Below are 10,246 nucleotides of genomic sequence, written 5' to 3' on the forward strand. Positions count from 1 at the left end.
TCCTCTTGCAGAGTGGTTTTGCTCTGTGTCCTGCTTGAGTCCCTTCAAGAGGCAGCACTGCAGGAAAAAGCGGCCACCTGAGCCAGCTGTTCTGTGAGCTGAGGACTGAGCTTATTTTCCAGAGGAAACTCCTTGGTGTGTGGACTGGTCTAAGTGTGATGCTAGCAGCACTGCAGGTATGTAAAAGGGAATACCCCCCTATTTTCCCCTATGGAGAAATGGTAATTTTTCCGAATGTGTCTGGGACCAGTTGTGCAGCTCTTCCTTTGGACTTGAAAAAGTCATCAGAAGGATTACTGTGGGTAATGAGAAGGAAGAACATCAGGAAAAATTAAAGGAGCTTCTCTTGTTTAGCTTAGCTAAATGGAGGCTGGAGGCGATACAACTGCTGTCTATGAAAATGCTAATGTGAATAATAGGGATTTTCTGAAAAGAGACAAAATGATTAGAGAACTGAAGGTATATAAATGGGCCTGGAGCAAAATCAAGCTAAGAAAAAGAAGGTGTCTCCCTATCATTATGGAAGTCAAGTCCCGGAGGAGCCTTCCTACCAAAGTACAACACTTGCTTCCGTAATGGAGCTTGGTGTGGTTAGAAAAAGCTTTATACAGTATGATGCCAGTGGCAGACTTTTGTCACCAGGAATTCTATTCTTCTAGTATATCTGTTTGTTAAAGCTGCTTTGAAGTGCCAGTTATTTTCTTCTCCAAGAGAAGGTAGCCACCTTGAGAAAACGTGGCACGCACACAAAGCATGCGTCAGCAAAGTGTTGGGGGTCCATCAGCCTTTTTGTGAGCGTGTTCAGTGGCTTGCTGAGGTCTCTGCTGAGCCGGACAATTAATTGTAATACATACACATATTATAGACAAAAATAAAGTTACACAGGGAAATAAAAACAAGTTAGCAAGCAACCAACAGAAAATCAGTGCATTAAAATCTAGTCCTTTGTCCTCAGGGACTAGTACTGTCACAGTCTCCAGGGCTGTGTGTTATGCTTTCTCTTGGGAAGTGCAGTAGCAAAGCGGCATCTTATGAATCATGACATGCCGTGAAATATGGGTTTAAATTTCACTGAAGAAAGATCTGTTGCAAAAGTCTTATTTGTTCTAGGTTTGCTCTTTGCTTCTTCCATTGTCTAGAGGAAGTTGGATATGGGAATATTAATATTTTATGTCTATTCACAGACAGGTCTTTTTTCACTCAGGTCTCTGCTAGCAGATGTTCCTTATCTCTTGCCTTTTAGAGGGTTGCTATTACCCTCCAGCTGTCCCTTTTTCCTTTGGTTAAGGATCCATTTGCAGTTACCTAAACAAGGAGAATTTTCTTTCGCATCTTGTTGTATTTTTTAAAAGAATTTGATCATCCCTCAGACCTCAAGAATTCTCCACAGGTTATATTTGGATGGATTTGTGGCTGATGGTCAAGTGTTATGAAGCTGACTTTTCCTATTCCCACCTCCTTTAACGTGCTCTTATCCCCTGTCATTTCCTATTTTCTCAAACTATAAAGAAGGCCTGTCTGCCACCTTTAGCTCCTTTCTGAGACTATTTTCAGAATTCCTGCTGTGGTTATTAACCTATCAAGGCACCCTCAGTGGTTTTTTAACTGTGGTACCTTATGTATGCTGATGGTACCATGGCTGAAAAGGAACTGTCTAATTCTTTCAAGTTAATGTTGGAACAATGATGACTGGGGTTTTTTTCTTTTTCTTTTTTCTTTCTCTCTCTCTCTTTTTGTTGTTGTTGTTTGCTTTGTTTTGTTTTGTTTGTTTTGGTTTGCTTTTGTTAGTGAGCAGCTAGGACTCTAAGGCGCCAAAAACTTTCAGATATTCTGCTTTTTTATTCTGATAAATTCTCTTCAAAAATATTTATATGTAAGAGAAAACACTTCAAAATTCAAAGCATATAGAGCCTTGCATGGTTTTCTTTTCAAGAATTGTTCTGTAGCAGTTCTTTCCAGACGATCTACATTTTCTGAGTAAGACAGGAACATTACCTTATGCCTGAAGCCTGCCTCAAGTCAATGAAAGGTTGTAAATTGACTGCAGTGGATACTGGGTCTAGACATCTCTCGCAGTTCTCCAGCAGGTTAAGCAAGTGTAGTTAACTAGAAAGTATTTTTCTTGGTCATGTACTTTTATTCCGAATAATATTCTATTTTACACCTTTTGAATTAAAAGGGCACAAGAAAATATTCTGGAGATAGGAGATTAGGTGAAGGCAGCTGATTGTCCAGGTTGGATGCAGACATGGTCTGTCCTCTTAATTTCCCTACGAAAATGAATTTGGCATGCTTTATTAGTAAGAAGTCTGTGAAATAGTTTGGATATCACAGAAGGTTAAGCACATGTAATTCCAGCAAATCAAACCAGGGCCTGAAGTGTTAACATACAGTAAGGGAGCCTACTCTGTAAAAATGATAATTCCCCATTGTAGCTATGGTATTCTGGATCCCTTCTTTCAGATTTTTTTTTTACATTCCCTGCTGTAATTGTCAAAATTAGGTGTCATAAAGTATTATGTTCTAGAATTAGATGGGTAATCATCTTTAAATGTTCAGTGAACACCGGTCTGTATCAAACTTACTTCTGTGACAAGGCATTGTTCTCCAGTTGCTCCAATTTTTGTTCTGTCATAATCAGCTGTATGAGCAGTGGCCTCTAGCAAAACTGTGAGAACTCTCTGTTCTCTGGCAACCAGTGTTCACGTACCCTTTCTCCTACTGCACATGTAACCTGGGTGCAGAAGGACCCTCTTGCATGCCCAAGGCTGCTGGAGTCTGGAGTGTCCCGTGGGGAAGACACAAGCAAGTCAACAGAGTAGTTGAGCAGACTGCACTCTGCACAGCAGAGAATTAAGACTTAGGAGGGTGGAATCAAAGGGCATTTCATTTGTGAAGCAACTTCTAGCTGTTTGATCTCACTGAGAAAACTTAAGCCTTGTACAGTTCTGTACCATTCCATAGCCCTGTTAATTACATTTTGGAGCAAGAAAGTAGTCTGAGTTTGTAGTAGTGCTAGCAGTGTTTCAACATACAGCAAATTTCATCTTGTGAGTGGGAACATTCACATAGCTCCAATAAAAGGAAGACCATATCTAAACTGCCTCTTGTCTGCACCTATTGACTGTTTTTACTGTTGCTTAACAAAGGACCTGCCATCTGGATGCCTTTCAAATGGTCAAGAAGGGGTTGGTGTCTTTTTTAAACAACTCATGCAAAAATGTTTGGATGATGCTCTGCTATCCTTAGTGCTCCTTGTGGGCTATCTCAGTCCTTTGTACCAGGGCTTTTCGGTGTTCTCAGTGGCACTTCCCACAGGTTAACAAAGCAATGGCCACGCTGCCTCAGGACAAAGTCCATCTTGCCCAGAATGCTGCCTCCACCAAGCAGTGCATGCTTGGATGAAGAAGGTAAGAATGATCACTGCCCTAAAGTAATACCTATGATCCCAGCACTCATCAGTTTAGGCACTTTATGGGTAAGAGGTCCCATTCATACTGCTGTGTTTAATGGCCATGAATGATCTTCCTGCGATTTATCTAAGCACTTCTCAAACTTGCTCAACCCTTCAGCCTTCTCAATGTTCTGTGGCAGTGAATTCCAGAGTGACATCATGAATATTGCAGAAAAAGGCTTTGATTTTGCTTCTTATGGTATTGAGGTGAGGTGGGTTATGATTCATAGTTCACTAACAGCTGCGTTTGGGGACCCAGCCTGACAGAGCCTATTTTCACACCTCTCCAATGACCACTGTCTATCACTGCAGCAACTCGTCCAACATGAGCTCTGTCCACCAAGCTGGGCGCAGACATACCCCCTTACTTTCTTCAGGAACAGGTGGAGTCACAAGCCAGGTTTTCATGTGGGGAAGGAGTAATCAGGTTGATACTCAGCCTGAATTAGGTGAAATTAAAATTTCTTGTGGACAAAAATAGAAAACAAGTTATATAAGAGAGGGAGCAACTGAGGGTCAGTTTCTCTGTTGAAGCCAAAAATCACTGAATGGGAGGCAAAATGAGCCCTTGGCTCTTCTTGATGTAGAACTGAATATGTCCCATCTATTTTTCTAACCTGTCCTTATCTACAAAACTGTGACTTTTTGTTTGTTTGTTTGTTTGTTTGTTTGTTTAGATGCAAGCAATGTTGCAGTGATCCCGGCTGCGCCGTACAAGTTTCAGCCCTTGCAATGTGCTCTGCCTGGGGAAAGAACTAGCTGCTTCCCAACTCAGCTGTGCTTTCCTCAGGGGATTTGGTAACATTTATGCTCTTGAATCTTCCTGGCTTTCAGTTTGGTTCCAGATGAAGTTCAAGGGATTTATTTTCAATGTAAAATACTTTGCATCCTGGTGGTGAACCTGCTTCTCTCCATCTGATGCTGAGGGATCTAAGGTAACTAACTTTATGGATGGAAAAGGGATGGTATTTCTGGTGAGGACTTCATCACCAAAATTTTCACTCTTTTTTTGTTTTTCCCTGAACAGCTTCTATTTTGTTTACTTTTGAATTTCATCTATTTTTCTGTGGGAGACCTTGGAGTTATGTCTGTGTTAGGAAATCAAACGTGCCTGGGACTGTCCCAACATGGGGTGGTCTATGTCTATGGCATTAAATTCTTGATCCTCCAGCACAGAGTGGTCAGTTGTTGACTGTACTTCTTAGACTGTACCAGGGAATATCTGGGAGGATTCTAGATGACCTAGAGCAAAACCGTGTCAGCAACCACGGTAACGAATTAACAGTCCAAGTGATTCAGTTCCAGTGGTTGGGAACATTTCCTGGCAGTACTTAATAGGGATGACTGACTGCCAGCAATTAGGGTATGGTTTGCAGAAGAGCAAATGATTTTGAGTTCTTGGTAAGATATTGCTGAAAATATTGGTATTTCTTATTATTGACTTGGAGACATTTGGGGAGATCTTTTGCACAAATAGACAGCCTTGGGTAAGAGAGGTATGGTTCCCTGGACAAGAACTGTGGTTCTTGGGAATTTGCTCTGGGTGATCACAAAAGAGATGGGAGAGGATTATTTCAGGATGCCTCATTGGTTGCTTGGCTGCACTGCGTGGGATCCAGCAAGGAGTGCTGGATCACCATGAGCAAAGGCTAGTTCAAAAAGGCTGGGTGCCACTGAAGCAAGAAGGTCCAAGTGACCTGGAGGAACTATTTCAGAAAAGGCAGTGAGGTGGAACCAGGCTGTGTCTCTCTGGCATATGGCTTAGCACTCTTTCTGAGAGCTTAGCTCATTTAAGTCCAATACCTAGGCTGACTGATCACAACTGGATTTAACTCTCTAGGATTAAAAGTTCAGGAACAAAATTACATATATAAAAAATTAGAGATCAGGACAGACTGTTTCAGTTTATTTTGAGCATCCATCAGGAGTTTTTGGTGGTGCTGTTATTATTCTATAATAAATGTTACCTGGGGTTTTGCACCCCAATCAGGGGATATTTCCAGCTCCATTCAGATTTAGAAGGGCAAGACTGAGGGAGCTCTGGCAGTTGAGGGAATGAGGGAAGATGATATAGAAGTGATCATTTGGATGTGCAGGTGTTTGGCAAAAGAGAACTTTAAAGATTAAATTCTACTGGGAAATAAACCAGCAACCAGCACAACTCAATGCCTCGTGCTCCTGACAGTGGTCTGTGCCTCCAGCAGCAGATTCCCAGTAGCTTTGTACGCAGCAAGCACTTATATGGTAATAATTCCAAAGTTTCTTTAAAAAGAAAAGATTTCTAATGCCTAAGGGCAAGAACTGACTTGTCTTGTGGGTTTCATTAGTAACTAATACATTTTGGTTCTATGTAACATAAAGTAAATCCCAGAAATTTAGGTTAAAGCCTGACTTTTATTAGTCCAGACGTTATAAAAAAGTATTGAGTACCAAAGGCCTTTCTCTTGCCTAAACTTTTGGAAGAACTGGGTTATGTTCTCTGTTTTAGGAGAGACATGACGTCTTTCAAGATTTTATTAATCTGGGGTTTGCTTCATAAAAAATTTTGATACTATCTAGGGAATCTTAAATACTGCCATACTGTGTTTCCCTGAACATCACTGCACCCTGCATTTCAAACACATATCTGGGTGACATTTCTAAAAACCACTACAGATACATAAATTGGGAAAAACAGAGTTATGCTGAGCATAGTCTTACTTTTGCTGGCTAAAGGTCAGAGAGAAAATGTTATTAGGAAGAGCTCAAAAGGGTCATTCATCTTCTGTATATTGCAGCAGCTCAATATTGCAGCAGGATAAAAAACACTTGAAAATCTCTGGACACAGCTTTAGGAGTTCCAGAACATACTGATAATTGAGATAATAAAAATGATATTCTGTGAGTCATGCCAGATTAGGGAAAATCTTGATTGAGAATTGATGGGCCACCACTAGTTACTGGTTTTTATTGTACTGTATCTGTGCCAGCCTCTGGGAGTCAGTTTGACTGCTGGTTTGTGACTTAAGAGAGTCAGATGCAGCCTTAGATTTTTAGTTCTCTGGAAGTGACATGTGGTTCAGTGTGATGTGATTTTTTTTCCTTTTCTTTTTCCTGTCCTTGGTTGGCTCGTGAAAAAATGAAGATCATCTAGTGACTGAGCAAATAGAAATTCCTTATATTCAGGTGTATTCAATTGTGGTTTTAGGCCTGGGAGTGTTCCTCATTCACATATCTATTTATTGCAGCTGTGAGAATCATCAGCCAATGCCCAATTGTTTTGCAAAGATATGGACACAGTAGTGGCATATAGCAAATTGTTGAATTGTGAACTGGGTTTTTACAGAAACACATAGCACAGTTTACAAAACTCTAAGGGGAAAACTTTATTAGGTAGAATTCACGTACTCCTTTTGGAGTCTGAGCAGTGCAACTATCACAGAGTGATACAACACATTTAAGAAAAAGCAGGCTTTCTTTGGAACCCTGCTTTTATCTCTCCTTTTGGGAAGAGGCACAGCTCATATCAAAACGTTAAAACTGCTCTACTTTTTAAAGGAACTGGGTTTTAATTTCAGGTCTCAACATGAATGCACCCAGTACAAGTATGCAGCAGTATTTGCATCGATTTCAAAGATTCTCTGCACCAGAGTTAAAAACTTTGCAGAATGATTTGGGCAGTTGTCTATCAAAACTCACGTTTGACAGTTCTTCTCTCAGCAGCACAAACAGACATCAAGGGAAGACAGAACTGTAACAGATTACTTTGTGCCAAGTTATTGAATGCTTGGTCTTTTATATATCTTTTGTGTGTGTGTGTGTGTTTAACACTGTATGAAGGAATGAGAAATGAGGTAAACATCACATAGCATTTCAGATCTGCATGTGAAGATTTATGTTCAAATTGTAGAAGTGGTAGGTCAGAGACTGCTGTTTTCAGCAGTGCTTGATTAGAGGGAAAGACTTTTTTCAGAAATCATCCAACAAAATAGAGCTCTGCAGTACTGTCATTCCTTGAAGTGAGGAATCAGCCCTAATCCTTTCAGACCAAACTGACAGCAATTTACAAAATGCAGCCTTGTTAGTGTGATGCTTGCAAAGTTTTCTTCCTTTCATCTGTTCAGTAAGCTTCAGATTTTCATTTTTCTATAACTTGCATTTGATTCTGGGGCTTCAACTTACATCAGTCACAGCCTTTCAAACTCTGTGTTTTTAGTGCCCTTTTGATGATTTGTACTGAAGGCCTTGTATCAGCAATAGTGTGGCCTGCAGGACCAGGGCAGTGGTTTTCCCCCTGTACTCAGCACTGATGAGGCTGCACCTTGACTTCCGTGTCCAGTTTTGAGCCACTCACTACAAGAAAGAGATTGAGATGCTGGAGCATGTCCAGAGAAGGGAAACAGAGCTGGGGAAATGTCTGGAGCACAAGTAAGTCTTATGATGAATGGCTGAGGGAGATGGAGGTGTTTCACCTGGAAAAAAGAAGACTTGAGGGGAACCTTATTGCTCTTTACAGCAATCTGAAGTAGTTGTAGCCAAGTGGGAGTTGGTCTCTTCTCTCAGGTGGCAAGAGACAGGACAAGAACAGATGGCCTCAAGTAGCACCACGGGAGGTTAAGGTTGGACATCAGGATTATCGAGCACTGGAACAGGCTGGCCAGGGAAGCGGTGGAGTCATCACACGTGGAGGTTTTTAAAAGACATATAAATGTGGCACTTGGAGACATGGTTTAGTAGTTGACCCAAGAGTGTTAGATTTATGGTTGGACTCAATGATCTTAAAGAACTTTTCCAACCTAAATTATTCTATGATTCTGTGATCACTTGAAAGTGTGACAAGAATGAGTCTCTCTTCTCAGCTAGATGAGATTAATGAAGCAGTGTTAATTAGCTATGGTCCATATTCTGCAGCACTCTGTGAATGCTGCCTTTTTCATATGCATGGAAGTGGCAGAATAGAGCCCTTCCTTGAGGGCAATTTGTGAAGCCTGGTTTAGAGATTTAACCGCACTGCTGCAGTTCAAACCAGTGACAACTGCACCCTTAAGCTTTCAAATCCTGCTCATTGCTCTGAAAAAAACAATCTAGTCACTTCTCACTCTGAAGTGAATAACAACAGAGATGTTTGGCACTTCCAAAGCAGTTAACATCTGCTCATATATTAGTTAATTAACAGAGCAATATTAATCTTTGGAGAAGATCTGAAAAATAAAAGGAGATAGCACTACTGACACAAGACTTGCTCAGGCTGCACACTGATGCTCACTGAGCTCCATTTTTAAGCCTCCCATTGACTTCATTCCATCTGGCTAAGGGCCCAACTGTGACTTGTCACACTTTGTCTGGTTTTAGATAAGATTCAGTTTGTCTTGACCCCTTCTAACATTGTGGAAGTAGGATTACAGTCTGTTCCACCTCACACCAATACTTACCTATGTTGGTTGGTCTTGCATATGTGTATTTGACAACCTGTTCCCCTCAGTTGTTCAGAATTAGTTAGAAATTATGGGACTTCAGCTATTTATCATTGTGAGGTAAATGCCATGAACTCCATTAACAGTAGTATCTGTACAACTCTTTGAATACTAAACATTTTTCTCTAACAAAGATTCTATTTGAAAGGGACAGTATATTGTCACCATCTTACTGAGATACAGGAGTTGAATTTCAGCACCAGATTCAAACACATACATTCAGATGTTGGCATGCCTGGAGGGTATCTAAGCTCCTGTTACAGTTGATGGAGATCTAGTTCATCAACTCCCTAGAGCCTGGAGAGCAGTTGCCTTCACCTTAAGGTGGATATCTAGTGGCTCCTCAGCTTATCACAGAATGTTTGAGGTTGAACAGACCTCTAAAGGCCATCTAGTCCTACCCTCCTACTCAAGCAGGGCCACCTAAACCCAGTTTCCCCACAATCATGTGAGATGGCTTTTGTATGTCTTCAAGGATGGAGACTCTACAACCTCCCTGGACAATTTATGCAAGTGCTTTCTCACCCTCATGGTTAAAATGGGTTTCATTACTTGTGAAGAATACCGTGTGAATACCAGGACTCAGAGAAAGTGTGACAGGACACTTCAGCTGCACCTTCAGCTGCTCAGCATGGCATGATGCAGCAACAAAGGTCTGCAAGTAGAGTACAATCATTATTATGATCCAGCTCTGGAGGTGTGCTTTAGGAATTACCTTGATTAAGGATCAGTAAATGAAGGACCTTTGTATCACATGCTCTTGGGCAGGGCAGATAAAGCCACAGAATGGTTTTAGCAGAGCTAAAAATTAAACTCACTTCTCCAAAAGGCCACTTTCCTTAGTGTTTTAGTCAGTGCACCATTCCTCCTCTTTATTCCCCTGGATAGTATAGCAAAAATGTCTGTACATGTTCATTCTGTAAACCAGAAGTTATGTCACTTAGTGGGTGATGGAGAATAAAACATTCATAAGGCACAGAGGCCTAACTTACGCAATTGGTATCAAATTGTTCAATAAAACACACACAGATAGAGCAGACTGCAAATATCACTGTATTGACATAACATGCCCAGTGGGCCCAGTGATTGAAATGGCAACCAAGCTATAGAGAACACACCTGCCCAGAGTTTAGAGAGAGAAATGAACAGAAAGTCAATGGTGAGCAGCTAATACTCAATAAAGACAAATGTTAGAGAGGCTATTTAGATAAGAGAAAAGAGAAAAATGTCTCCTTTGCTGAGAGATGTCTTGATTGCGTTAGATTTGGAAAGGCACTTCATGATCATTAAGAAGCCTCTTGTTTTAATATACAAGAGGAAATATAGAAATAAGAGATAG

This window comes from Empidonax traillii, unplaced genomic scaffold (genome assembly GCF_003031625.1).
Source record: "Empidonax traillii isolate 1590-97213 ecotype Southwest subspecies unplaced genomic scaffold, ASM303162v1 scaffold21:size2437335, whole genome shotgun sequence".
In the NCBI taxonomy this organism is placed as follows: domain Eukaryota; kingdom Metazoa; phylum Chordata; class Aves; order Passeriformes; family Tyrannidae; genus Empidonax; species Empidonax traillii.